Source organism: Macaca nemestrina, chromosome 10, assembly GCF_043159975.1.
Source record: "Macaca nemestrina isolate mMacNem1 chromosome 10, mMacNem.hap1, whole genome shotgun sequence".
NCBI lineage: Eukaryota > Metazoa > Chordata > Mammalia > Primates > Cercopithecidae > Macaca > Macaca nemestrina.
The window spans coordinates 92,325,969-92,353,085 of record NC_092134.1 but is presented as its reverse complement, the minus strand read 5'-3'; the positions used below and the strand labels follow the sequence as shown (position 1 = coordinate 92,353,085).

At 37.2% G+C, this 27,117-nt stretch overlaps 1 protein-coding gene and 1 long non-coding RNA gene across 4 annotated transcripts in view; one reads left to right on the top strand and one right to left on the bottom strand.

Annotated features, from left to right (window-relative positions):
* LOC105470138 (PDZ domain containing ring finger 4) overlaps positions 1-27,117 on the top strand; it is a 418,303-nt gene that overhangs the window by 208,216 nt on the left and 182,970 nt on the right. The window lies entirely within an intron of this gene.
* Positions 1-27,117, bottom strand: part of LOC105470137 (uncharacterized) — a 52,238-nt gene that overhangs the window by 9,695 nt on the left and 15,426 nt on the right. For both annotated transcript variants that reach the window (XR_980325.3, XR_003015498.2), the window contains exon 2: positions 21,885-21,949. This is a non-coding gene — a long non-coding RNA (uncharacterized lncRNA). The remainder of the gene's footprint in view (positions 1-21,884; positions 21,950-27,117) is intronic.

Sequence of the window (27,117 nt, the reverse complement as noted above, 5' to 3'; positions counted from 1 at the left end):
AGACATGAAGTAAAGATAAGTCATTTTTCTGGTTTTGTGTGCATGTGGGCAATGCAGTCATCAGGGATGGTGGCAGTGCATGATCGATCTGGTAATTGCTGGAGATGGAAAAAAAATGTTAGTGGGGATGGGGGCTAAATCCCAGTGAGGGACAAGTCTTGTCCCTACTCTGTCTCAGAACTCTACAGGGGCAGTGACCTCACAGGCTCTTGCAATAGATCAGCAAGGGCTTCAGAGAAATGCTTATCCTAGACTGAAAGGATAGCAGTACGTCCATAGAAACATGGGAATGTTCAAGAGATATTTAGGAATTACACTTGAAAAAACGTGAAGATTGGTTGAAATTAAGCATGAATGGAGAGGATAAATTGAAGGCTGCCTCTGAGGTTTCCTTAGGGAAGTTGGCTACCATCTCTACAGCTCAGGAGAAAGATATGGCCTGAAAGTAGCAATTGGGAGGAAGGACATTGTAGTGGTTCTTAAAATATGTACACAAATTCTTTAATACTACTCTCTTCAACAGATGAAGTTGAAATTTAGTTCCTTTTTCCCTAAGAAAGGGGTAGACCTAATGACTTTCTCCTAACAAATGGAACAGGGCAGAAATAATGTTATGCTGGGGGCAGAGCAAGATGGCCAAATAGGAACAGCTCCAGTCTCCAACTCCCAGCGCGAACGACACAGAAGACCGGTGATTTCTGCATTTTCAACTGAGGTACTGGGTTCATCTCACTAGGGAGTGCCGGACAATCCGTGCTGGTCAGCTGCTGCAGCCCGACCACCGAGAGCTGAAGCAGGGCGAGGCATCTCCTCACCTGGGAAGCGCAAGGGAGAAGGGAATCCCTTTTCCTAGCCAGGGGAACTGAGACACACAACACCTGGAAAATCGGGTAACTCCCACCCCAATACTGCGCTTTAAGCAAACGGGCACACCAGGAGATTATATCCCAAACGTGGCTGGGAGGGTCCCACGCCCACGGAGCCTCTCTCACTGCTAGCACAGTAGTCTGCGATCTAACGGCAAGGCAGCAGCGAGGCTGGGGGAGAGGCGCCCGACATTGCTGAGGCTTAAATAGGTAAACAGAGCCACTGGGAAACTTGAACTGGGTGGAGCTCACAGCAGCTCAAGGAAACCTGCCTGTCTCTGTAGACTCCACCTCTGGGGACAGGGCACAGCTCAACAACAACAACAACAACAACAAAAGCAGCAGAAACCTCTGCAGACGCAAACAACTCTGTCTGATAGCTTTGAAGAGAGCAGTGGATCTCTCAACACGGAGGTTGAGATCTGAGAAGGGACAGACTGCCTGATCAAGTGGGTCCCTGACCCCTGAGTAGCCTAACTGGGAGACATCCCCCACTAGGGGCAGTCTGACACCCCACACCTCACAGGGTGGAGTACGCCCCTGAGACGAAGCTTCCAAAGTAAGAATCAGACAGGTACACTCGCTGTTCAGCAATATTCTATCTTCTGCAGCCTCTGCTGCTGATACCCAGGCAAACAGGATCTGGAGTGGACCTCAAGCAATCTCCAACAGACCTGCAGCTGAGGGTCCTGACTGTTAGAAGGAAAACTATCAAACAGGAAGGACACCTACACCAAAACCCCATCAGTACGTAACCATCATCAAAGACCAGAGGCAGATAAAACCACAAAGATGGGGAAAAAGCAGGGCAGAAAAGCTGGAAATTCAAAAAATAAGAGCGCATCTCCCCCGGCAAAGGAGCGCAGCTCATTGCCAGCAACGGATCAAAGCTTGACGGAGAATGACTTTGACGAGATGAGAGAAGAAGGCTTCAGTCCATCAAACTTCTCAGAGCTAAAGGAGGAATTACGTACCCAGCGCAAAGAAGCTAAAAATCTTGAAAAAAGAGTGGAAGAATTGATAGCTAAAGTAATTAATGCAGAGAAGGTCATAAACGAAATGAAAGAGATGAAAACCATGACACGAGAAATACGTGACAAATGCACAAGCTTCAGTAACCGACTCGATCAACTGAAAGAAAGAGTATCAGCGATTGAGGATCAAATGAATGAAATGAAGTGAGAAGAGAAACCAAAAGAAAAAAGAAGAAAAAGAAATGAACAAAGCCTGCAAGAAGTATGGGATTATGTAAAAAGACCAAATCTACGTCTGATTGGGGTGCCTGAAAGTGAGGGGGAAAATGGAACCAAGTTGGAAAACACTCTTCAGGATATCATCCAGGAGAACTTCCCCAACGTAGTAAGGCAGGCCAACATTCAAATCCAGGAAATACAGAGAACACCACAAAGATACTCCTCAAGAAGAGCAACTCCAAGACACATAATTGCCAGATTCACCAAAGTTGAAATGAAGGAAAAAATCTTAAGGGCAGCCAGAGAGAAAGGTCGGGTTACCCACACAGGGAAGCCCATCAGACTAACAGCAGATGTCTCGGCAGAAACTCTCCAAGCCAGAAGAGAGTGGGGGCCAGTATACAACATTCTTAAAGAAAAGAATTTTCAACCCAGAATTTCATATCCAGCCAAACTAAGTTTCATAAGTGAAAGAGAAATAAAATCCTTTACAGATAAGCAAATGCTTAGAGATTTTGTCACCACCAGGCCTGCCTTGCAAGAGACCCTGAAGGAAGCACTAAACATGGAAAGGAACAACTGGTACCAGCCATTGCAAAAACATGCCAAAATATAAAGACCACCGAGGCTAGGAAGAAACTGCATCAACTAACGAGCAAAATAACCAGTTAATATCATAATGGCAGTATCGAGTTCACACATAACAATATTAACCTTAAATGTAAATGGACTAAATGCTCCAATTAAAAGACAAAGACTGGCAAACTGGATAAAGAGTCAAGACCCATCAGTCTGCTGTATTCAGGAGATGCATCTCACATGCAGAGACATACATAGGCTCAAAATAAAGGGATGGAGGAAGATCTACCAAGCAAATGGATAACAAAAAAAAGCAGGGGTTGCAATACTAGTCTCTGATAAAACAGACTTTAAACCATCAAAGATCAAAAGAGACAAGGCCATTACATACTGGTAAAGGGATCAATTCAACAGGAAGAGCTAACTATCCTAAATATATATGCACCCAATACAAGAGCACCCAGATTCATAAAGCAAGTCCTTAGAGACTTACAAAGAGACTTAGACTCCCATACAATAATGGGAGACTTCAACACTCCACTGTCAACATTAGACAGATCAACGAGACAGAAAGTTAACAAGGATATCCAGGAATTGAATTCATCTCTGCAGCAAGCAGACCTAATAGACATCTATAGAACTCTCCACCCCAAATCAACAGAATATACATTCTTCTCAGCACCACATCGCACTTATTCCAAAATTGACCACATAATTAGAAGTAAAGCACTCCTCAGCAAATGTACAAGAACAGAAATTATAACAAACTGTCTCTCAGACCACAGTGCAATCAAATTAGAACTCGGGACTAAGAAACTCAATCAAAACCACTCAACTACATGGAAACTGAACAACCTGCTCCTGAATGACTACTGGGTACTTAACAAAATGAAGGCAGAAATAAAGATGTTCTTTGAAACCAATGAGTACAAAGACACAACATACCAGAATCTCTGGGACACATTTAAAGCAGTGTGTAGAGGGAAATTTATAGCACTAAATGCCCACAAAAGAAAGCTGGAAAGATCTAAAATTGACACTCTAACATCACAATTAAAAGAACTAGAAAAGCAAGAGCAAACACATTCAAAAGCTAGCAGAAGGCAAGAAATAACTAAGATCAGAGCAGAACTGAAGGAGATAGAGACACAAAAAACCCTCCAAAAAATCAATGAATCCAGGAGTTGGTTTTTTGAAAAGATCAACAAAATTGACAGACCGCTAGCAAGACTAATAAAGAAGAAAAGAGAGAAGAATCAAATAGATGCAATAAAAAATGATAAAGGGGATATCACCACCGACCCCACAGAAATACAAACTACCATCAGAGAATACTATAAACACCTCTACGCAAATAAACTAGAAAATCTAGAAGAAATGGATAATTTCCTGGACACTTACACTCTTCCAAGTCTAAACCAGGAAGAAGTTTATTCCCTGAATAGACCAATAGCAGGCTCTGAAATTGAGGCAATAATTAATAGCCTACCAACCAAAAAAGTCCAGGACCAGATGGATTCACAGCTGAATTCTACCAGAGGTACAAGGAGGAGCTGGTACCATTCCTTCTGAAACTATTCCAATCAATAGAAAAAGAGGGAATCCTCCCTAACTCATTTTATGAGGCCAACATCATCCTGATACCAAAGCCTGGCAGAGACACAACAAAAAAAGAGAATTTTAGACCAATATCCCTGATGAACATCGATGCAAAAATCCTCAATAAAATACTGGCAAACCGGATTCAGCAGCACATCAAAAAGCTTATCCACCATGATTAAGTGGGCTTCATCCCTGGGATGCAAGGCTGGTTCAACATTCACAAATCAATAAACGTAATCCAGCATATAAACAGAACCAAAGACAAGAACCACATGATTATCTCAATAGATGCAGAAAAGGCTTTTGACAAAATTCAACAGCCCTTCATGCTAAAAATGCTCAATAAATGCGGTATTGATGGAACGTACCTCAAAATGATAAGAGCTGTTTATGACAAACCCACAGCCAATATCATACTGAATGGGCAAAAACTGGAAAAATTCCCTTTGAAAACTGGCACAAGACAGGGATGCCCTCTCTCACCACTCTATTCAACATTGTCTTGGAAGTTCTGGCTAGGGCAATCAGGCAAGAGAAAGAAATCAAGGGTATTCAGTTAGGAAAAGAAGAAGTCAAATTGTCCCTGTTTGCAGATGACATGATTGTATATTTAGAAAACCCCATTGTCTCAGCCCCAAATCTTCTTAAGCTGATAAGCAACTTCAGCAAAGTCTCAGGATACAAAATTAATGTGCAAAAATCACAAGCATTCTTATACACCAGTAACAGACAAACAGAGAGCCAAATCAGGAATGAACTTCCATTCACAATTGCTTCAAAGAGAATAAAATACCTAGGAATACAACTTACAAGGGATGTAAAGGACCTCTTCAAGGAGAACTACAAACCACTGCTCAGTGAAATAAAAGAGGCCACAAACAAATGGAAGAACATACCATGCTCATGGATAGGAAGAATCAATATCGTGAAAATGGCCATACTGCCCAAGGTTATTTATAGATTCAATGCTATCCCCATCAAGCTACCAACGAGTTTCTTCACAGAATTGGAAAAAACTGCTTTAAAGTTCATATGGAACCAAAAAAGAGCCCGCATCTCCAAGACAATCCTAAGTCAAAAGAACAAAGCTGGAGGCATCACGCTACCTGACTTCAAACTCTACTACAAGGCTACAGTAACCAAAACAGCATGGTACTGGTACCAAAACAGAGATATAGACCAATGGAACAGAACAGAGTCCTCAGAAATAATACCACACATCTACAGCCATCTGATCTTTGACAAACCTGAGAGAAACAAGAAATGGGGAAAGGATCCCCTATTTAATAAATGGTGCTGGGATAACTGGCTAGCCATAAGTAGAAAGCTGAAACTGGATCCTTTCCTTACTCCTTATACGAAAATTAATTCAAGATGGATTAGAGACTTAAATGTTAGACCTAATACCATAAAAACCCTAGAGGAAAACCTAGGTAGTACCATTCAGGACATAGGCATGGGCAAAGACTTCATGTCTAAAACACCAAAAGCAATGGCAGCAAAAGCCAAAATTGACAAATGGGATCTAATTAAACTAAAGAGCTTCTGCACAGCAAAAGAAACTACCATCAGAGTGAACAGGCAACCTACAGAATGGGAGAAAATTTTTGCAATCTACTCATCTGACAAAGGGCTAATATCCAGAACCTACAAAGAACTCAAACAAATTTACAAGAAAAAAACAAACAGCTCCATCAAAAAGTGGGCAAAGGATATGAACAGACATTTCTCAAAAGAAGACATTCATACAGCCAACAGACACATGAAAACATGCTCATCATCACTCACCATCAGAGAAATGCAAATCAAATCCACAATGAGATACCATCTCACACCAGTTAGAATGGCAATCATTAAAAAGTCAGGAAACAACAGGTGCTGGAGAGGATGTGGAGAAATAGGAACACTTTTACACTGTTGGTGGGATTGTAAACTAGTTCAACCATTATGGAAAACAGTATGGTGATTCCTCAAGGATCTAGAACTAGGATGTACCATATGACCCAGCCATCCCATTACTGGGTATATACCCAAAGGATTATAAATCATGCTGCTATAAAGACACATGCACACGTATGTTTATTGCGGCACTATTCTCAATAGCAAAGACTTGGAATCAACCAAAATGTCCATCAGTGACAGACTGGATTAAGAAAATGTGGCACATATACACCATGGAATACTATGCAACCATAAAAAAGGATGAGTTTGTGTCCTTTGTGGGGACACGGATGCAGCTGGAAACCATCATTCTTAGCAAAGTATCACAAGAACAGAAAACCAAACACCACATGTTCTCACTCATAGGTGGGAACTGAGCAATGAGATCACTTGGACTTGGGAAGGGGAACATCACACACCGGGGCCTATCATGGGGAGGGTGGAGAGGGGAGGGATTGCACTGGGAGTTATACCTGATGTAAATGATGAGTTGATGGGTGCTGACGAGTTGATGGGTGCAGCACAGCAACATGGCACAAGTATACATATGTAACAAACCTGCACGTTATGCACATGTACCCTAGAACTTACAGTATAATAATAAAAAAAAAGAAAAGAGAAAAAACATAGCATGACCTAAAAAAAAAAAAAGAAAAAAAAAAGAAATAATGTTATGCCTCTTCTGAGATTAGGTTTAAAAAGACCATTGTCTTTTTCATTTGGGGCTCTCTCTCTCTCTCTCTCTCTCTCTTCAGGTCACTTGCTCTGGCAGAAGCTAGTGACCCTGTAGAACAGTTTCATAGAAAGGCCCATGTGGGAAGGAATGAAACTCTCCAGCCAACAGCTGATAGGAACCGAGGTTATAAGCAGTAAATTCTCCAGTCTCAGTAAAACTTTGAGATGACTATAGCCTCAGTCTACAACTTGATTAGAACCTCTGTGAAAACCCTCAATTCAGAACCACACAGCTAAGCTCAGACCCCTGATTCTCAGAAACTATACAAGATAATGTGAATTGTTTTAACCTATCAAGTTTCAGGGTAGTGTGCTATTCAACAAGAGCCAATACATACTTTCAACCTCTGCCAAGGATGATCATATACAATTTTGTAAGTAGAATGGCATTTGAGCTATATAACTAGATGATAGATAGAATGAAATTTCAAGAGGAGGGAATCTTGAATAACATTATAATTTATTAAAAGCTCTCTATATCCAAAGCACTATTCTCAATGAATTGCATGTACTAACTCATTGAATATAGTAATAGCAAGCCTATAAGCTAGATATTATTATCCCTCCTTTACAAATGAGGAAATTAAAACCCTGAGAAGTTAACAAATATTCTTTTTAAATATTCTGTTTCATTTTCAAGCTTGATTGAGGTATAATTGACAAAATTGTATAAAGTATACAATATAATGGTTTGGTATACCTATATATTGTGAAAGGATTACCACAATCAAGTTAGCTAAAAGATCTGTCACCTAACCTAGTTATCATTTGTGTGTTTGTATTTGTAAGGTGAGAACGTTTAAGATCTACTCTGTTGGCAAATTTCAAGTGTAAAATACAGTATTGTTAACTTTTGTCAGCATGCTGTGCATTAGATTCCCAGAGCTTCTGCTTATAATTTTGTATCCTTTGAACTTCTCATTTCCCCCAAGCCCCATCTCCTGGCAACATCCATTCTATGTTTAATTTCTGAGTCTGATATTTTTCAATTCCACATAAAAGCAAGATTATACATTATTTGTATTCCTCTGTGTGATTTACTTTACTTAGCATAATGCCTTTAAGTTTCATCCATTTCATCACAAATGGCAGGATTTCCTTCTTTTTTTTCCTTTTATATGGCTAAATACAATTGTGCATATGTATGTCTGTGTGTATCTCACAATTTTTTAGTTTGTCTTGGCTATTGTGAATAATGCCAGACTGAATATGGGAGTGCTGGTATCTTTTCAACATACTGATTTTGTTTCCTTCAGATTTATACCCAGAAGCAAGATTGCTGGATCATATGGTAATTCTATTTTTAATTTTTTTAAAAGCATCATACTGTTTTCCATAATGGTTGTACTAATTTTTGTTCCCATCAACAATCCGCAAGGGTTCCCTTTTCTCCACATCCTTATAAACATTTGTTATCTCTTGTTTTTTTTGTTTGTTTGTTTGTTTTGGGTTTTTTTAGATAATAGCCATCCTAACAGGTGTGGGGTGAGAGTTCATTGTGGTTTTTATGTTGTATTTCCTTGATGGTCACTTATATTGAATATCTTTTCATGTATTCATTGGCTATCCATATGTCTTCTTTGGAAAAATGTCAGTTCAGGCCCTTTGCCTGTTTCTTTAATTGAATTATTTGCTTTTATTCTATTGAGTTCTATGGGCTTCTAATATAGTTTTATTTTAACCATTTGTCAGGTATATGGTTTGAAAATATTTTCTACCATTCCATTGGTTGCTTTTTTATTTTGTTGACTCTTTTCTTTGTTGTACAGAATCATTTTAGTTTGATATAGTCCAGTTACTTATTTTTGCTTTTGTGGTTTGTGCTTTTAGTTTCATGTCCAAAAAGTCATTGCCAAGACCAGTGTCAAGGAGTTTTTCCCCTTTTGTTTTCTTAAAGGAGTTTTGTTTTATGTTTTATATTTAAGTTTTAAATCTATTTTGAGTTAAATTTTGTGAGTTGTGTAAGACAGAGGTTCAATTTCATTCTTCTGCATGTGCATATTCAGTTTTTCCAACATCATTTGTTGAGAAGACTATCCTTTCCCCATTGTGTATTCTTGGCACTCTTATCAAATACTAGTTGACTATATATGCCTGGGTTTATTTCTGAGCTCTTCTTTCTGTTCCATTGGTCTATGCATCTGTTTTTATGCCAGTATCATACTGTTTTGATTACTATAGATTTGTAATACAGTTTGAAATCAGGAAGTTTGACGTCTCCAACTTTGTTGCTCTTTCTCAAGATTACTTTTACTATTAGGGGTCTTCCGTGGTTATATATGATAGGATTTTTTTTTTCTATTTCTGTGAAAAATGTCATTAGGATTTTGATAAAGATTGCATTGAATCTATGGATAGCTTTGGGTAGTGTATGGCTGTTTTTACAATATTAATTCTTTTGATCCTTGTATAGAAGATAGTTTTCCAATTATTTATGTTGTCTTCAATGTCTTTCTTAAAAATTATAGTTTTCTTGGGAGGTCAAGGCAGGTGGATCATAAGGTCAGGAGATCAAGACCATCCTGGCTAACGTGGTGAAACCCCGTCTCTACTAAAAATACAAAAAAATTAGCCGGGTGTGGCAGCATGCACCTGTAGTCCCAGCTACTCAAGAGGCTGAGACAAGAGAATGGCGTGAACCTGGGAGGCGGAGCTTGCAGTGAGCTGAGATCGCACCACTGCACTCCAGCCTGGGCAACAGAGTGAGACTCAAAAAAAAAAATATATATATATATATGGTTTTCAGTGTACAGAATTTTCACCTCTTTGATTAAATTTATTCCTAAGTATTTTATTGATTTGAGTCTATTGTAAATGGTATTTTCTTGATTTCTTTTTCAGAAAGCTCATTGTTAGTATACAGAACTCTGTAAATTTTCTATGTTGTTTTGCATCTTGCAACTTTGATGAATTCATTTGTTAGTTCTCTCAGGTTTTTTGGTAGAATCTTTAGGGTTTTCTACATATAAGATCATATTATATGCAAATATATATAATATAACTTGTTCCTTTTCAGTTTGGATGCCATGTATTTCCTCTTCTTGCTTGATTACTATCACTAGAATTTCCAGTACTGTATTGAATAGAAGTGAAGAGAGTGGGAAGGCTTGTCAATTTCCTGACCTTAAAAGAAAAGATTTCAGGTTTTCATTGCTGAAGATGATGTTAGCTGTGGGCTTATCATCTATGACCATTATTATGTTGATGTACATTCATTCTATACCCAATTTGTTGAGGGTTTTTATCAAGAAAGAATGTGGAAATTATGCTAAATGCTTTTTCAGCCTCTATTGAAATTATCATTATAGATTTTCATTCTTCTTCCTGTTAATGTGATGGGTTGTATTTATTGACTTGTTTATGCTGAACTATCCTTGCATTCCAGGGATAAATCGAAGGTGATTATGGTGTATGAGTCTTTTAATGTACTATTGAACTCAATTTGCTATATTTTGAGAATTTTTGCATCTATGTGCATCAGAGATATTGGCTGGTAATTTTCTTTTCTTGTATTGTCTTTATCCAATTTTCATATCAGGGTAATAATGGGCTCATAAAATGGGTTTGGAAGTGCTCCTTCCCTCTTCATTTTTTTTTTTTTTTTTTTGAGACAGAGTTTTGCTCTTGTCACCCAGACTGGAGTACAATGGCATGATGGCTCACTGCAACCTCTACCTCCTAGGTTCAAGCAATTCTCTTGCCTCAGCCTCCCAAGTAGCTGGGATTACAGGTGTTGCCACCATGCCTGGCTAATTTTTCTATTTTTAGTAGAGATGGGGTTTCACCACGTTGACCAAGCTGTTCTTGAACTCCTCACCTCAGGTGAGCTGCCCATCTCAGCCTCCCAAAGTGCTGGGATTACAGGCATGAGCCACAGTGCCCAACCTCCCTCTTCAATTTTTTGGAGAAGCTTAAGAATTGGCATTAATTATTCTTTAAATGTTTGGTCAAATTCATTAGTGAATACTGGGAATACTGGGACTCTCAGGGAATAAATTATTTAGCAAAGTTCACATGTGTAGTAATCTGCAGTCTGTCTGCTTTTCCAAGGTGCCATGTGGTTTGGGCTTTTTTTTGTTTGGAGACTTTTGATTACCAATTAAATTTCATTATTCATCATTGTGTCTTTTTTTATGATTCAGTTTTTATAGGTTATATGTTTCCAGGAAATTATTCATTTTTTAAGTTGTCTAATTTGTTGATATATATTCATGGTAGACTTTGATGATTCTTTGTATTTCTGTAATACCAGTTATAATATCTCCTCTTTCATTTAGAATTGTATTTATTTGAGTCTTATCTCTCTCTCTCTCTCTCTCTTTTTTTTTTCTTTTTTTGTTGGTCTAGGTAAAGTTTCATCAATTTTGTTTAGCTTTTCAGAAAACGATCCCTTCATTTTGTTGACCTTTTCAATTGTTTTTCTATTCTCTATTTCATTTACTTAATATGTAATACTTTATTTTTTTTATTCTGCCAAATTTGGGCTTTGATTGTTCTTTTTCTAGTTTCATAAGGTATAAAGTTAGTTTATTTTAAATCTTTCCATTTTTCATGTGGGCATTTATAGCTTAAAATTTTTCTTTTAGAACACTTCTACTACATTCCATAAATGTCATTTTTTTCATTTTTGTTCATATCACAATTTTTTATTTATTTTGATTTTTTATTTAAATAGCTCTTGTTTATGAGTGTGTTGTTTAATATCCCTATAGTTGAAAATTTTTCAATTTTCTTTTATTATTGATTTCCTATTTCATACCATTTTGGCCCAAAAGTACTTGATTTTTTTTAAAATCTTCTTGCAATTATTAAGAGATATTTTGGGATCTAACACACGATCTTTCCTACGGAATATTTTATGTGTATTTGAGAAGAATGTGTATTTTGTTTCTGTTGGATGAAATGTTTTGTTTATATCTGTCAGGTCTGTTTGGTCTATAGTGTTGCTGAAATCCACTGTTTCCTTATTGATTTTCATCTGATGATCTATTCCTTGTTTCCTACTATTACAGTTTCCTACTATTATAAAATTGCTGTTTATGTCTCCTTTCAGTTCTGTTAGTATTTGCTTTATATATTTACATCTTCCAATGTTGAATGCATATGTATTTCAATTATTGTATCTTCTGGATGAATTGATCACTTTAATATTATGCATTTACCTTCTTTGTCTCTTATGACCATTTTTCACATCCAGTCTATCTTCTCTGATATAAGTTTAGCCACCCCTGCTCTCTTTTGATTTTCATTGCATGGAATATCTTTTTTTATTCCATCACTTTTAGACTATTTGTGTCCTTAAATCTAAAATGAGTCTTTTGTGGGCACCAAGGTTCCTGGATTTTGTTTTTTTAATCCATTTAGCCACTCTGTCTTTTGATTTGAGAATTTAATTCACTTACATTGAAAGTAATAGATAAGGCCTTGCTATTGCCATTTAGTTGTTTTCTGACTGTTGTTAGTTTCCTTGTTCCTTTCTTCCTCTTTTGTTGTCTTCTATTGTGACTTGATGACTTTTTCATGGCAGTATACTTTGATTCCTTTCTATTAATCTTTTCTATATTTGCTACAGGTTTCCTTTATGGTTAACATATGGCTTAAATAAAATATTTTATAGTTATAACATCCTACCTAAGCTATAAAAACTTAACTTTGATCATGTAGAAAACTCCATAGTTTTACTTATTTCCCCCTAGTCATTTTAAGTTGTTGCTGTTACAGCTTACATTTGTTTTATTTTGTGTGTTCAATAACAAATGATTATAATTATCATTATTTTTAATACATTTGTTTTTTACCTTTTATACCACAGTTGAAAGTGATTTATGCATCACCATTACGGTATTAAAGAATTCTAAATCTAACTGTATATTTACCTTATCTTGTGAGTGTTATATATTCATAAGTTTTTACATTGTAATTAATGCTTCCATTTCAGCTTGAAGTAATCCATGAGGCATTTCTTGTAAGGCAATTCTAGCCGTGATGAACTTCCTAACCTTTCTTCATTTAGAAAAGTCTTTATCTCTGTCTTCATTTCTATAGAATAACTTTGCTATGTATAGTATGGTTGACTGGAAGATCTTTTTCTTTCAATATTTTAAACATATCACCCCATTGTCTGCTGAGGTTTCTGCTGAGAAATACTCTAATAGTCCAACTGAGGCTCCTTTATATGTGATGTCACTTTTCTCTTGTGCTTTCAAAATTCTCTTTGTCTTTCACTGTTGGCAATTTTATTACAATGTGGTTCAGTGTAAACGTTTTTGGATTGAACCTATGTAAGACTATTTAGGTCTCATGAATCTGGATGTCCATTTCTCACCCCAAATTTGGAGAATTTTCAGCTGTTATTTCTTTAAACAGACTTTCGGCACTTTCTGCAACTTTCTGTCTCTCTCTATTTCTCTCTCTCTCTCTCCCTTCTGATTTCCATGATATATAGTTTTGCTTGGTGGTGTGCCGTAAGTCTTGTTGATTTTCTTCACTCACTTCTTGTTGTTATTCTTTCTTTTGCTCTTCTTCCTGGATAATTTCAAACAACCTGTCTTCAAGTTCACTGATTCTTTATTCCACTAGAGTGTGCTATCACGGGTCTCTATTCAAAATTTCAGTTTAGTCATTGTGTTCTTCAGCTCTTAATTTTCTCACTCTATAATTTAAAAATATTTATCTTTCTTTATTGAACTTTAGCTTTGTTCATTTATTGTTTTCTAATATTGCTTAATTTCCATGTTTTCTTGTAGTTCACTGAACTTCATTTGAAGGGTTTTTCTTGATTCTTTGTTAGTCAGTTCATACATCTCCATTTCTTTAGGGCCAGTTATTGGAGCTTTATTAATTTACTTAGTGGTATATTGTTTCCTAGATCCTTGCGTTGGTATGTGTACGTTTGAGGACCTCTTCCAGCCCCTAGACATTTACTTTAACAGGGAAAGCCCTTCTCTAGTCAGTTCAACCTGGGCTTCTGGATGGGCCAGCTGGTAGCATTTATGGGCAGGTAGTGCTAGCTGTCAAGGTCTCTTGTTTGGTAGGGCCACTGTCCATGCTCTCAGTTTAGGTTTGACCACTGGCTGACTCCAGTCAGGCAGGGCTGCTGGATGAACTCTGCATTCAGGCTTGGCTCCACAATCACCTTTGGTCAGATGGGGTCACAGGCTATACTCCCTGCCCATCTGGTGCTGCTAGTTGGACTCAGCAATTGGAGTGAGCTTCAGAATGGGTTCCGTTATCACTCCTAGTTAGCTGGGGTCCCAGGATGTGCTCCCCAGCCAAGTAGTGCTGCTGGCTTCTTGCTACATTTTCAGGAATGGGCTTCTGTCTGGGCTCTATGATTGGTCAGAGCCTCAGACTGTGCTGTACAATTGGGTGAGATTGGGCTCTGCCCTGTGTTTGGGTGTGGTCACTGACTAGTTTCCCTGTCTGTGCATGACCACTGGCTGACCAAGGTAACTGATTGCAAATTTAGGAAATTGAAGTTCATCAAGCTTTTCTGGAGTATAAGTTATTTTATTCATCCTCTCATTAGTTGATTTATCAATATTTATTTATTAAAGGCAAGTTCATATTCTTGCCACAATCTTGACTCAGGGAATTACCATGCAAAGTAGGCTTAGCACTTATACAGAAGAGGGCCCTGGGACTGTCAGGGAATAAATTACTTGGCAAAGTTTACATATGTACTAGTCAGCCATCTCTCTGCTTTTCCAACATGCACCTTTTCCATTACACTATTCAGCAGCTTTGTGGAAGGCTGGGGAAAGACATGCAGAGACTTAGGTGTAAATGTACTGATCTTTTTTCATGCATGTAATGTGTTTCTACAACTATTCTTTTAATTTATATCTCCATTTATTGCTGTACAGCACAAGAACGTGTTAAGAAAGGGCTAATACTGAAGAATACACAAAATTACTTAGGTTATTTGCTAACAAATGCATTATACTGATATAGAACAAAGCTTGTCTTTTTGTTTTTTTGCCAGTTTTCATTTTGCAAACATAAAATGATTCATAACCTTTTCATATTTTTTTTCTCTTTGGGGTTTTCCCTAGAAAAGTAGTAAATGAACACAATGTATTTATTTAAGTGCAACATAAGTGAATTCCATTTTTATGATATGATTTTTGTAATGCATTGAGCCTCAGATATGACTGTTCAACACCTGATTATGCCTCTAGGTCCTCAGATGTGTGAGGCCAATGAAATAGGACCTTTTGTGCCTTTTTGCTCTTTAGAGCAACAAATGAGGACTTTGGCACCTAATTTGGAAGTTTGGAGCACCCTATTTCATCAGTTTTTGCCGTGTAGATTCTCCAGAAATTTGCTTCCCTTCTGCCATGGAAATGACTCCAGCAAAGCTGTTCTGTGGAGGCATTCTGAGAAAAAGAAGGCAGAAAATCTGAAAAGAAATATGAAAAGCAATATAATGTGCTGAGCGTTTTAAAGTTGTCAATAGAAATAAATACTTTCATATATTTATGGTAAAAGCACCAACTTAAATAAAAATGTATGTTTTAGAATACATTCATAAGCACCAAGTCATACTGAGTTTTGATGATTAGCAAAGATAAATGTTTCAAAGAACTCCAGAGCCCAGAAAGATCTGAGTAAACTCCTTCTTCTGCAGAATCAATTCGAAAACCCCTCCTTTGTATGGCTTTCTCCTTTAATATGGATTCATAACTCTGAAATTAATGTTTGCTGTTACTTTGTATGTTTGTATTCTAATACTTACTATACTATATTATAGATAAATGTTTCCCCATAAGTTTTAATTTTGCCAAAAGATAATGAGATCTTTGTAGCTGATTTACGCTAGTGCAAGTTTTAGAAGACTAATGCAGACACCAAAATGTTACTTTATTTATCAAAAAGTATTGGGGATATATGGGAAAACCTTTTCATGGAATGGAGTGGTCAATTTCTTGTAATCAAGGTACCTCCTTGGAGGCTCCTGTAATAATCAATTCATCATGATAAAGGAGGAATGAGAATTTTAACTTGGTAATATCAGTTTCACTATGGAGTTTTTTTGTTTGTTTGTTATTTTAGATGGAGTCTCTCTCTGCCGCCCAGGCTGGAGTGCAGTGGCACGATCTCAGCTCACTGCAACCTCCGCCTCCCGGTTTCAAGGGATTCTATGGAGACTAATTTTTTATGATTTTTTTTTTTAGACAAGCCCTCACTCCCATCAACCAGGCTGCTAATTCATGTATTAAATAACAATGAAAAGTAATTTGAATAATGTTTTTGCAAAAGGTAATCAGTTTATAAGTCCTTTTCCATTCACTCTGGAGACTTTTTTACAGGCTATTTCTTCCAGGCTACAGAAAAACATGGTAGACATTTCTGTACCACTCACAATATAAACAATGCTAGTAATATCCTCCTTACTCAGTGTTTTTCTTCTCTTTAACAACACTAGATTTAACACAGACAAAAACTTTCTTTTAGGGGTTTCCTGTTTTTCAACTCAGTATAAATGGAATTAATACTGTCTTCAAAGAGAATTCAATAGTGCTGGGTTATTTTAAGTTGTTACAATCAGTTACTTTGCCAATAGTGTAGAATTGATCTTGGAGGGACCCAGGTGTCCTCTGCTCTTGGAATGGGTTAATTCCTAGGACAGTACATCCTAGCTACTATGAGTATACTATAATTGTTGACTCTCTCTTATTTCTTGGCTTGTGAGGCCCTTTACTTAGCTCTCAAACAGTTGTATAGTGTAAAGCAAAAAGGACAGGCTCTGCCAAAGTCATCATATGTGGACTGGAATCATACATCTCCTATTAACTCAACTGTGTGCCCTGGGTGAGACTCAATTTCACCCAGGAAAAGGGAAATAATAATACTAGAAGTAATAGCAATGCTCAACTCCAGGGACTTTAAGATTAAAGGTGGTGTATGCTAAACACTTAGAATCCTGCCTGGTACTTGGCAGGAATTCAGTAACTGAAGGCTTTCCTCTTACTACCACTTACAGATAAGATACACCTGATTGCATTAGAAAGCACCATGATGAATCCTACATTCATCAATTTACTCATTCATTCGACAACCACTTGGCACCTACTTGATGCCAAGTATGATTTACAACACTGATCCCCTACAGCATTTAAAAAATGGAAAGTATTTCTAGTGGGAAGAGACAGACCATGAACAAAATGTGTAAGGAAAAAATACTCTATAGTAGAATATGATAAGTACATTAAAGAAAAACAAAGCAAGCTTTAGGTGATAGGAAATTCTGGGAAGGAGTTGCAGAATTAAAAAGGAAGATCAGATAAACAAGGCAACACTTGAGCCAAAGAATGAAGGAAGCACAATGGACATGGCCTTGCAAATGTCACAGGGAAAGATATTCCAGACAGAAGGAACAGCTAAAGTGAAGTAAAGTGGGCATGCTATTAGGCTATTTGAAGGCCGGTGTTCTAGAACAGAGTGACCAAAGAAAACACAGTAGAAAGTAAGGTTGAAGAAAAGGGAAGATTCAAATAAACATCATCGGAAACAACAAAGGGGATATTACCACTGGCCCCACAGAAATATAAACAACCATCAGGGGATATTATAAACACCTCTATGCACATAAACTAGAAAATATAGAAGAAATTAGTAAATTCCTCTGGGCACATACACCCTTCCAAGACTGAACAAGGGAGAAACTGAATCGCTGAACAGAGCAACAATGAGCTCTGAAATTGAGTTAGTAATAAATAGGCCATCACCCAAAAAAATCCTAGGACCAGATGGATTCATAGCCAAATTCTACCAGATATACAAAGAAAAGTTGGTGCCATCCCTGTTATTCCAAAAAAATGAGGAGGAAGGACTCCTCCCTAACTCATTCTATAAGGCTAGCATCATCCTGATACCAAAACCTGGCAGAGATGCAACAAAAAAAGAAAACTTGAGGCCAATAACCTTGATGAACATGCATACAAAAATCCTCAACAAAATACTGGCAAACCAAGTCGAGCAGCACATCAAAAAGCTCATCTACCACAATCAAGTAGGCTTTATCCCAGGGATACAAGGTTTGTTCAACATACACAAATCAGTAAATGTGATTCCTCACATAAACAGAACTAAAGACAAAAACCGCATGATTGCCTCAATAGATGCAGAAAAGGCTTCGACAAAATTCAATATCCATTCATGTTAGAAATTCTCAATAAACTAGATATTCAAGAAATATACCTCAAAATTATAAGAGCCATCTATGACAAACCCAAACCAACACCATACTGAATGGCAGGAAGCATTCCCCTTGAAAACCAACACAAGACAAAGATGTTCTCTATCACTACTCCTACTCAACGTAGTACTGGAAGTCCTGGCTAGGGCAATCAGGCAAGAGAAAGAAATCCATTGCATTCAAATAGGAAGAGAAGAAGTCAAACTTTGGCACAAATCAAATAAAATACCTAGGAATACAGATAACTAGGGAGGTGAAAGATCTCTACAATGAGAACTACAAACCACTGCTCAAAGAAATCAGAGATGACACAAATAATTAGAAAAACATTCCATGCTCATGGATAGGAAGAATCAATATTGTTATAATGGCCATGCTTTCCAAAGCAATGTATAAGTTCAATGTTATGCCTATTAAACTACTATTTGCATTCTTTATAGAACTAGGAAAAACTATTTTAAAATTCGTATGGAATCAAAAAGAGCCTGAATAGCCAAGGGCAATCCTAAGCTAAAAGAACAAAGCTGGAGGCATCACAGTACCCAACTTGAAACTGTACCACAAGGCTACAGTAACCAAAACAGCCTGGTACTGGTACAAAAAGTGACACATAGACCAATGTGACACATAGACCAATAGTCTTACCCAGAAGTAAGACTGCATGCCTACAACTGTCTGATCTTCAACAAACCTGACAAAAACAAGCAATGGGGAAAGGATTCCCTATTCAATAAATGATGCTGGGATAACTGGCTAGCCATATGCAGAAGATTGAAACTGAACCCCTTCTGTACAACATATACAAAAATCAACTCAAGACAGATTAAAAATTTAAATTTAAAACCCCAAACTATAAAAATCCTGGAAGACAACTGAGGCAATACCATTCAGACGTAGACATGAGCAATGATTTTACGATGAAGACACCAAAAGCAATCGCAATAAAAGCGAAAGTTCATCAATAGGATCTAATTAAACTAAAGAGCTTCTGCACAGCAAAATGAACTATCCACAGAGTAAATAACCTAAAGAATGGGAGAACATTTTTGCAAACTATTCCTCTCACAAAGGTTTACTGTCCAGCATCTATAAGGAACTTAAACAAATTTTCAAGAAACAAACAACCCCATTAAAAAGTGGGCATAAGCCGTGTGCAGTGACTGATGCCTGTAATCCCAGCACTTTGGGAGACTGAGGTGGGTGGAATGCCTGAGCTCAGGAGTTCACGACCAGTGAAACCCCATCTCTACTAAAATACAAAAAATTAACCAGGTGGGGCGGCGTGTGCCTGTAGTCCCAGCTACTTGGGAGGTTGAGGCAGGAGTATTGCTTGAACCCAGGAGGTGAAGGTTGTAGGAAGCCGAGATCATGCCACTGCACTCCAGCCTGAGTGACAGAGCAAGACTCCATAAAAAAAAAAAAAAAAAAAAAAAAAAGATGGACATAGGCCATGAACAGACACTTTTCAAAGGAAGACATACAGCGGCCAACAATCATATGAAAAAAAGCTCAACATCGCTGATCATTAGAGAAATACAAACCAAAACCACCATCTCACACCAGTCAGAATGGCTATCATTAAAAAGTCAAAAGATAACAGATGCTGGTGAGGTTGTGGAGAAAAAGGAACACTTATACACTGTTAGTGTGAGTGTAAATTAGTTAAATCATTGTGGACAGTGTGATGATTCCTCAAGACTTAAAGACAGAAATACCATTTGACCCAGTAATCCCATTACTGGATATATTCCCAAAGGAATATAACTCACTCTATTATAAAGATGCATGCGTATGTTCCTTGCAACACTATCCACAATAGCAAAGACATGGAGCAAACTTAACTGCCTATCCATGTTAGACTGGATAAAGAAAATGTGGCACATATACACCATGAATATTATGCAGCCATAAGAAAAATGAGATAATGTCCTTTGCAGGAATGTGGGTGGAGCTAGAGGCCATTACCCTTAGCAAACTAACACAAGAACAGAAAACCAAATACCACATGTAATGATGAGAACACATGGATCAATAGAGGGAACAATACACACTGGGGCCTATCAGAGTGAGAAGGGTGGTTGGAAGGAGAGGATCAGGAAAAATAACTAATAGATATTAGGCTTGATACTTGGGTAATGAAATAATCTGTACAACTACCCCCATGACACAAATTTACCTATGTAACAAACTACACATGTACCTCTGAGCTTAAAATAAAAGATTTTTTTAAAAAAGAAAAAAGGAAAGGAAAGTTGGAGGAATTGCAAGAGCCAAATTTTTGAAGTGTTTTGTAGGCTACTGTCAAGACTTTGGCTTTTACTGTAACTGAAATGAAAGCTACTGGAGGCTTTTTTTTTTTTTTTTTTTTTCTGAGACAGAGTCTCACTCTGTCACCCAGGCTGGAGTGCAGTGGTCGGATCTCAGCTCACTGCAAGCTCCGCCTCCACTGGAGGCTTTTGAGCAAACTTGTGATATCTGCTGTACCTTTTTCTGATTTGATTGCTGTTTTGAGAATAAACTGTAAGGAACCAAAAGTGCAAGGAGGCATACGTTTCAGAATCTACTGGGGTAGTATAGGTGAGAAATTGTCAAGAATGGAGATGGTGAGAAATGTTCAGAAACTGCATAATTTGGAAGATGGATTCAGAAGGATTGGATTTTGCGTAGGAGAGAGAAAAAAAGTCAAAAGTATCTATACAGTTTTTGGTTAAAGCAATTAAAAGGATGCAGCTTCCATTTACTGAGTTTATGGTATCTTTGCCAGTTACCTTCAAATATTAGGTATCTTTTTTGAGTATTTGTCTTATTTTTAAAGCTATTGTAAGTTTTTAAGAGTAAGAACAGTGTACTATGTCTTCTTCATGTATACTCATGGTACTTTTCTCTCTGGATGGTAATAAGCAAATATCAATGACTAACTGATTGGCTCGTCAGTGACACTGATGAAACTTTTTATAAAGTTGGCTGTGATGGCTGAGATAATTTCACATGTCATAGGCATAGATGCTTATGGTTGGATTGTTAAATGTCTCTGGAGGTACTTACGATTATTTGAAAAAGTACGAGAAAATAAATGTTAGTTCAAATTAAGAATTTTGACTCCTTTTTAAATGCTTAGATCTAAAATGCAGTATACTTGAAAGGCCCATCATAAGATATAAAAAACACTGTAAATGAGAATATTAATATGTTCCTAAATGGAGCAACATCTAATTACAGTTAGTAAATTTAAATTAATGTTTAAAATACTAAAAACACATCCCGTTTTATTACCAAAATCTTTTAAAGGCATTCTCTAGGATTTTAAATGAAGCCCTAATTTGGAACAAAAAGATGGTCTGCAAATATAAGCAAGTAGAGCTTGCCATTCCAGAATTTATAAATGAAAGGGAATTTAGAAAGTAGCTAGTTAATGGCTAAGGGAGATTTAAATCCATATCTACTTGTTTCTGGACCAGTAATCTACTATATCATGTTTATCTTGACTTTAATTAGTCTTTCTTAATTTTCATGAGATTTAGAAATTATTTAGTGCAATCTACTCTGCAATCTGTCACTCCCTCAGCAGTGTAGATATATTATTAGAAATAAAGTGAGTTGAATGTCTACTGAGATACTTGACTATCTCTATAGCATCATGTGACCCCAGGTTTCCATACACTGTTCCCTGTTTATGGACTATGACTTGTCAATTCTCAACCCTCCAACTCTCCTTTGCTATTGCCCTTCTTGCTGGGCACAAAGAGGTCAAATGGAAGTTGGACTCACCTGGAAGCGTGATCAGACATTTCCACTCACGGGTTCTGCTGGATTTTACCACCTTCTGCAAAACACTGAGTATAATCATGACTTTCACCGTTACACTCAGAGTACAAATAATCCAGTCTTAAGCACTTTGGGATTTCAGTAGCCTCTTACGTTAGGTAATTTCGAAAATGACAGATTATTCTTAAAATAAGATAAATTAATGGCTAAAAGCCAATAATTCAACAATTGGTATGTCATTGGCAAAGAAAGGATGGTAAATCTTGGGTGGGTGCCTGAGATTAAAACCCTTTTTATAGTTGAGGACCGTGATAATTTCAGTAACATTAATTTACAATTGACAAATTGTGTACTCTTAACAATGATAATCTAGCCATTTATTAGACTTTAAGAGCAGGGGTAATTAAGTATTACTGTCCAGAAGAGTTGCTGGGGTGTTATTTATAACCACGATGAGTATAAAAAACAATTTTTTATGTTCAAATGACTATTAATTATTTCTTCATCAAATGCAGCCTGAGATATTTGTGTTAATGTTTTGCCTATACCATTTTATTTCCCAAGTTGATTGGGCTGCTTATTTGTTATTGTTGTTTTATTTTGTTTTGCTCCCCACCCCCAAGCAACCCATATGACCATCTAAGGAGTGAGAACGAGCTAGAGGGTATTTTCTGAAAGAAGTGTGTGCCATACTCTCTAAGTAAAGTGCTATTTTCACCTGGTAGTCTGGTGTTTGAGAACTCCTAAGCAAAAAAAAAAAAAAAAAAAAAAAAAAAAAAAGCTTTTTCTAAATTGATGATTTCTGGGGTTTAGATCATACATATCCTTCTAACTGGGCTAAATAACATATTATTCCATCAATATTCAACATAGTCTTAAATTCCAGTATGTTGTTGGTAAGAATAATGTAACAGTGGTCTGCAGGAGGTAAGATTTTACAAGCTCCTGTGGTGCAAGCAATTTCAAAAGCAAATAAAACCAAATAACTAATGCAAACAACTTGGCAATAATATTTATTGTCATTTATTTTAAAACAAAGAAGGAAGATACTATGAATAGTCTTATTTTTTTTTTCTAATACTAAGAAAAGTCCCAGATGTAGGAAGAAAATATGATTCTATCACAAAAATAAAACAAACTTTGTAAATTCTAGACTACAACTAGAATAATGGTCTCTCCCCACTATTAGCCTATGGCTGGACATGCAATTTCAAATGCTCCCAGAGTTTTACAACTTTCTTCCCCTCAGAAAGTCCAAAGACTTAGTTTCTTGTTAAAATTCTGTACTCGCATGCTTTATATTTTGTATGCTTCACCTGCTATGTCGCCCTCACTCTTAATAGACACTTATTTGGATAATGTCTGGAAGCAAAGAGTGCCCCCCTGAAGAAGGTTAGGGATGGAGGCACTCTGTCAATACCTGACAGGTGTAAATTTTTTAATGTATGAGTAGTATATGAAAATACAAATCACCCCAAAGAACCAGCCTAAAGCAGACTGAAAAGCTGTCATAAGCAATTTTCAAAAAGCATGAGTTATTTGGTTCCCTTCCAGGGAGGAACAACTCCGTAGGCATAAATTTATGAATGGTACTTGACAATCTTAACAAGTCCTGCTCTCTCCAAGCTCACCGTATAACCAACACATGACAAGGTGGACTTTCTGGTCACCTGGAATCTGTGGTCAAGAGAGAATTGACATGATAACTGGGAAGAGCTTGAGCCACCTTACTTACTGAGGCCTGTGTCAAGGAACAGATTAAATAATCTCACAATCAGGAACATTTTGAAATGATTATTTTTGAACCCTCTTCCAACCCACCAATTTCTTGGATGTCATAATATGAGGGAAAATGTAGTCTTTGAGATGTATTCCTCCCCCAATCACAAGTTTATATCCTTTAACACTGTAAATTTCTTTTTTCCTTTTTGGCCCCAGGTTCATTGAAAAATCTTTACTAACTGAATAGCCTTCTCTCTGGGGTGAGAAGGCTGACTTTAGCGAAGAAGTGCATGATTGGTGAGTCAGTTCTAATTGAATAAGTGTCACGGTCAAAAATCAACAAGTGATGAAGACGAGGAAGCCCTGGAGTGGTGTTTGTTTCAAATCCTATTAAATCGTTCTTAGTAGCACAGGGCTTTAAGGAGAATATGTAAAATTGAAAAAGACAAGAAGTTACAGGATAGCTTTATGCTATAGATGTCATATTCACTAAAATGGAGAAACTTGTCTTTTGTAATTCTTAGCAAAATTAGGTCACATAAAATGTACTGATATCAGAATTCTTGTGAATTCAACACTTAGAGGTGAATTAAAGTATGAATCTGTCCTAAAGGCTTTGCTGTGATAGAAGAATAAAATAAAGGCTTTGGTTCCTGCTATTCAAGATTCCCCAGTGGCTTCCACTGATGTTCCTCTAGGACAATGATTCTTATGCTTCTTTGATCATGACCCTCAGAGAAAGAAGAGCTTATTCACTGGGACTCAGTGTACATACACACACACACACGCACACACACACACACACACACATCAGAAATAAATATTATTTTTAAAAGACCTACTCCTATCTCATGTGATTCATTTCAATGCTTTCTATTCTATAATATATACGTATATTATATTAGGTTTCAATATTTCATTTAAAAGGCTGGCTATATTTCACTAACTTGATGTCTCAGCTTGTCAATGGTTCACAACTGCTGATTGCAATACATTGCACTAGAAGGCTCCATATTACCAGAATATGATATGGGTATTCCTTCCAGTGGACTTGTGTTCACACCATTATTCCTTTTGGAATGTTCTTCCCTTACGTACATCCTAATTATGCCAGAAGTTATTAAGAAAGTGAGCTATCACCTATTGAATCCTATTGGAAATAGTTGGCATTATTTTATATTTGGAGTATGTGGGAGCACTACAAGCCTCTTCTTCACCAGCCATCTCTTTCCTCAAGATTCCTGATGAAACTACATGTACAGTAGAAAATGGCTGCCAAGAAACATTTTATTGTTAGCTGTGTTTTGAACACCAAACCAAAAGGCAAAGTAGCCCAGATAGTGGAGGAAAATATTCTAAGTTTACAATTAGCCTTGAGACAGGAATCAAAGCAATGCTCTTAGCCACTGCATTCTACTACCATATGCTATATTTATTTATTCAAATGTGTCATTCATTCAGAAAGACTTATTGGGTACCTGCTATGCCCCAGGCATTATGGGTTAAGCATGATAACAATGCATTAGTGTTCTCATTATCACCAGTGCCTATGGAATGAAAATATTTTCTATTCCACTAAATTCTTCAATTCCTCTCTTTGGTTCCTTCATTGAGTGCTGATTTCAACTTATAGGATTTACCATGCAGTGAGTATTTAGAAGTAGTACTTTTTCCTCTTTTTAAATCATGCAGTAGTTGTATATACACCTAGCACCAGAATTTGTTATATAATAATAATTTTCTTTTTCAACACTCTAATTAGTCTGAGGCTAATAAATATTTGCTGGGTAAATGCACAAACATATTAGATTTATTTAAAAGGTTTGCATTGTTGTCATGGCTATGTGTAGCTGCTGTGAAACCCAATTAGTTGTAGCAAGAACATATTTAAAAAACTGAATGGTAGGATACTGACGCCTCACTCATTATTTATATGGCTTTATATGGCTTCCTAAGGTCTTATGAACTCGGGAAAGATCTAGAAACCCTTCTAAAATAAAAAACAAATGTAGCCTTTATTATTATGCATTGCTGTGTAAAGAATGCTTTTCCTAGAATTAAAACAGCAACTGTTCTAGATATCTATTGTTGTATAACAGGTTCTCAACAACAGTTTAAAACAACAGCTCTTTTATTATGTCTCATGATTTTGTGGCTAAGAATTTATGTAAGGCTTGCAGAGTGATTATTTTCTCTATGTAGGGGTGACTGAGGTTACTTAACGATATCTGGCTGGAAGGTGAGCTAATCTGGAGGACCCAAGGCCACTTCACTCCCATGCTTGGTGCCTTAGCAGGAGGCACATGCCTGGGACCTTCTCAGGATGGTTGTGCAGCTGGGCTCAACTGGAGCTGATAACCAGAACACCTGGCTGTTAGGTAGCCAGGTACAGGTAGCATCTCTGCAATGACAATTATAGGGTAGAGAAATATCTTACATGGCAGATCAGAACATGTCTTAGTCAGTTTGAACCACTATATAGCAAAATATCTTAGATTGAATGGCTTATAAGTGGAAACGTATTTCTCTTGTTCAGAGGCTAGAAGACTGAGATCAGAGTGCGAACATGATCAGATTAAGTGAGGGCCTTGTTCTGCGTTGCAGACAGCTGTCTTCTCATTGCATCCTCACATGGTGGAAATAAGGTGAGAGGGCTCTCTGGGGTTCCTTTTATAGGAGCCCTAATCCCATTCATCAGGGGTTCTCCATCATGACCTAATTACCTACCAAAGCCCTGACTTCCTATCCAATCTCACTGGGGGTTAGGATTTCAGTATATGAATCTTAGGGGGATACATATATTCAGTCTATTGCCGGACACTCCCAAAGATGCTGTTCCAAGAGTGACAACCTTCTAAGAGATACAGGTGAAATCTGTAAGACTTTGTATGACAGCAGAATCTACAAAATGTACCTTGTAATTACAGTGTATTATGTTTCCATTATTGCATAACGAATTGCTCCAAAAGGTAGCAGCTTAAAACACAAACATTGTTATCTCACTGTTTCTGTGAGTCAGGAATCCAGCAACATCTTAGCTGGCTTAGAGTTACTAATGAGATTGACCAGGCTATTGGCCAAGGTTGCAATCTCATCTGAAGATTCTACTGGGGAGATTTTGCTTCCACAGTCACTCGTGTGGTTGTTAGAGGTCTTAGTTCCTCACTACCTGTTGACCAGAGACTTCAGTTCCTTGCGATGCAGGCACCACCATAGATTTTCTGAGTGTTCTCATAACATGGAAGCTGGCTTTTCTTAGAGTAAATGAGAGAGAAAGAGAGTGACTGAATGAGAGATGAGAGAGAGAGAAAGGGCAAAAAAGAGAGAGCGCCAAACCGGAAGCCACATTCTTTTTATAACCTACTTTGAGAGTGGCATACCATCACTTCTGCTACTTTTTATTCATTAGAAGTGAATGTCCATACTACCAGCAAGGAAGGGTAAATTAAGTTCTACTTTTTGGAGGAAAAAGTATGAAATAATTATTTAAACCACTGCAGTTCACTTTCTGACC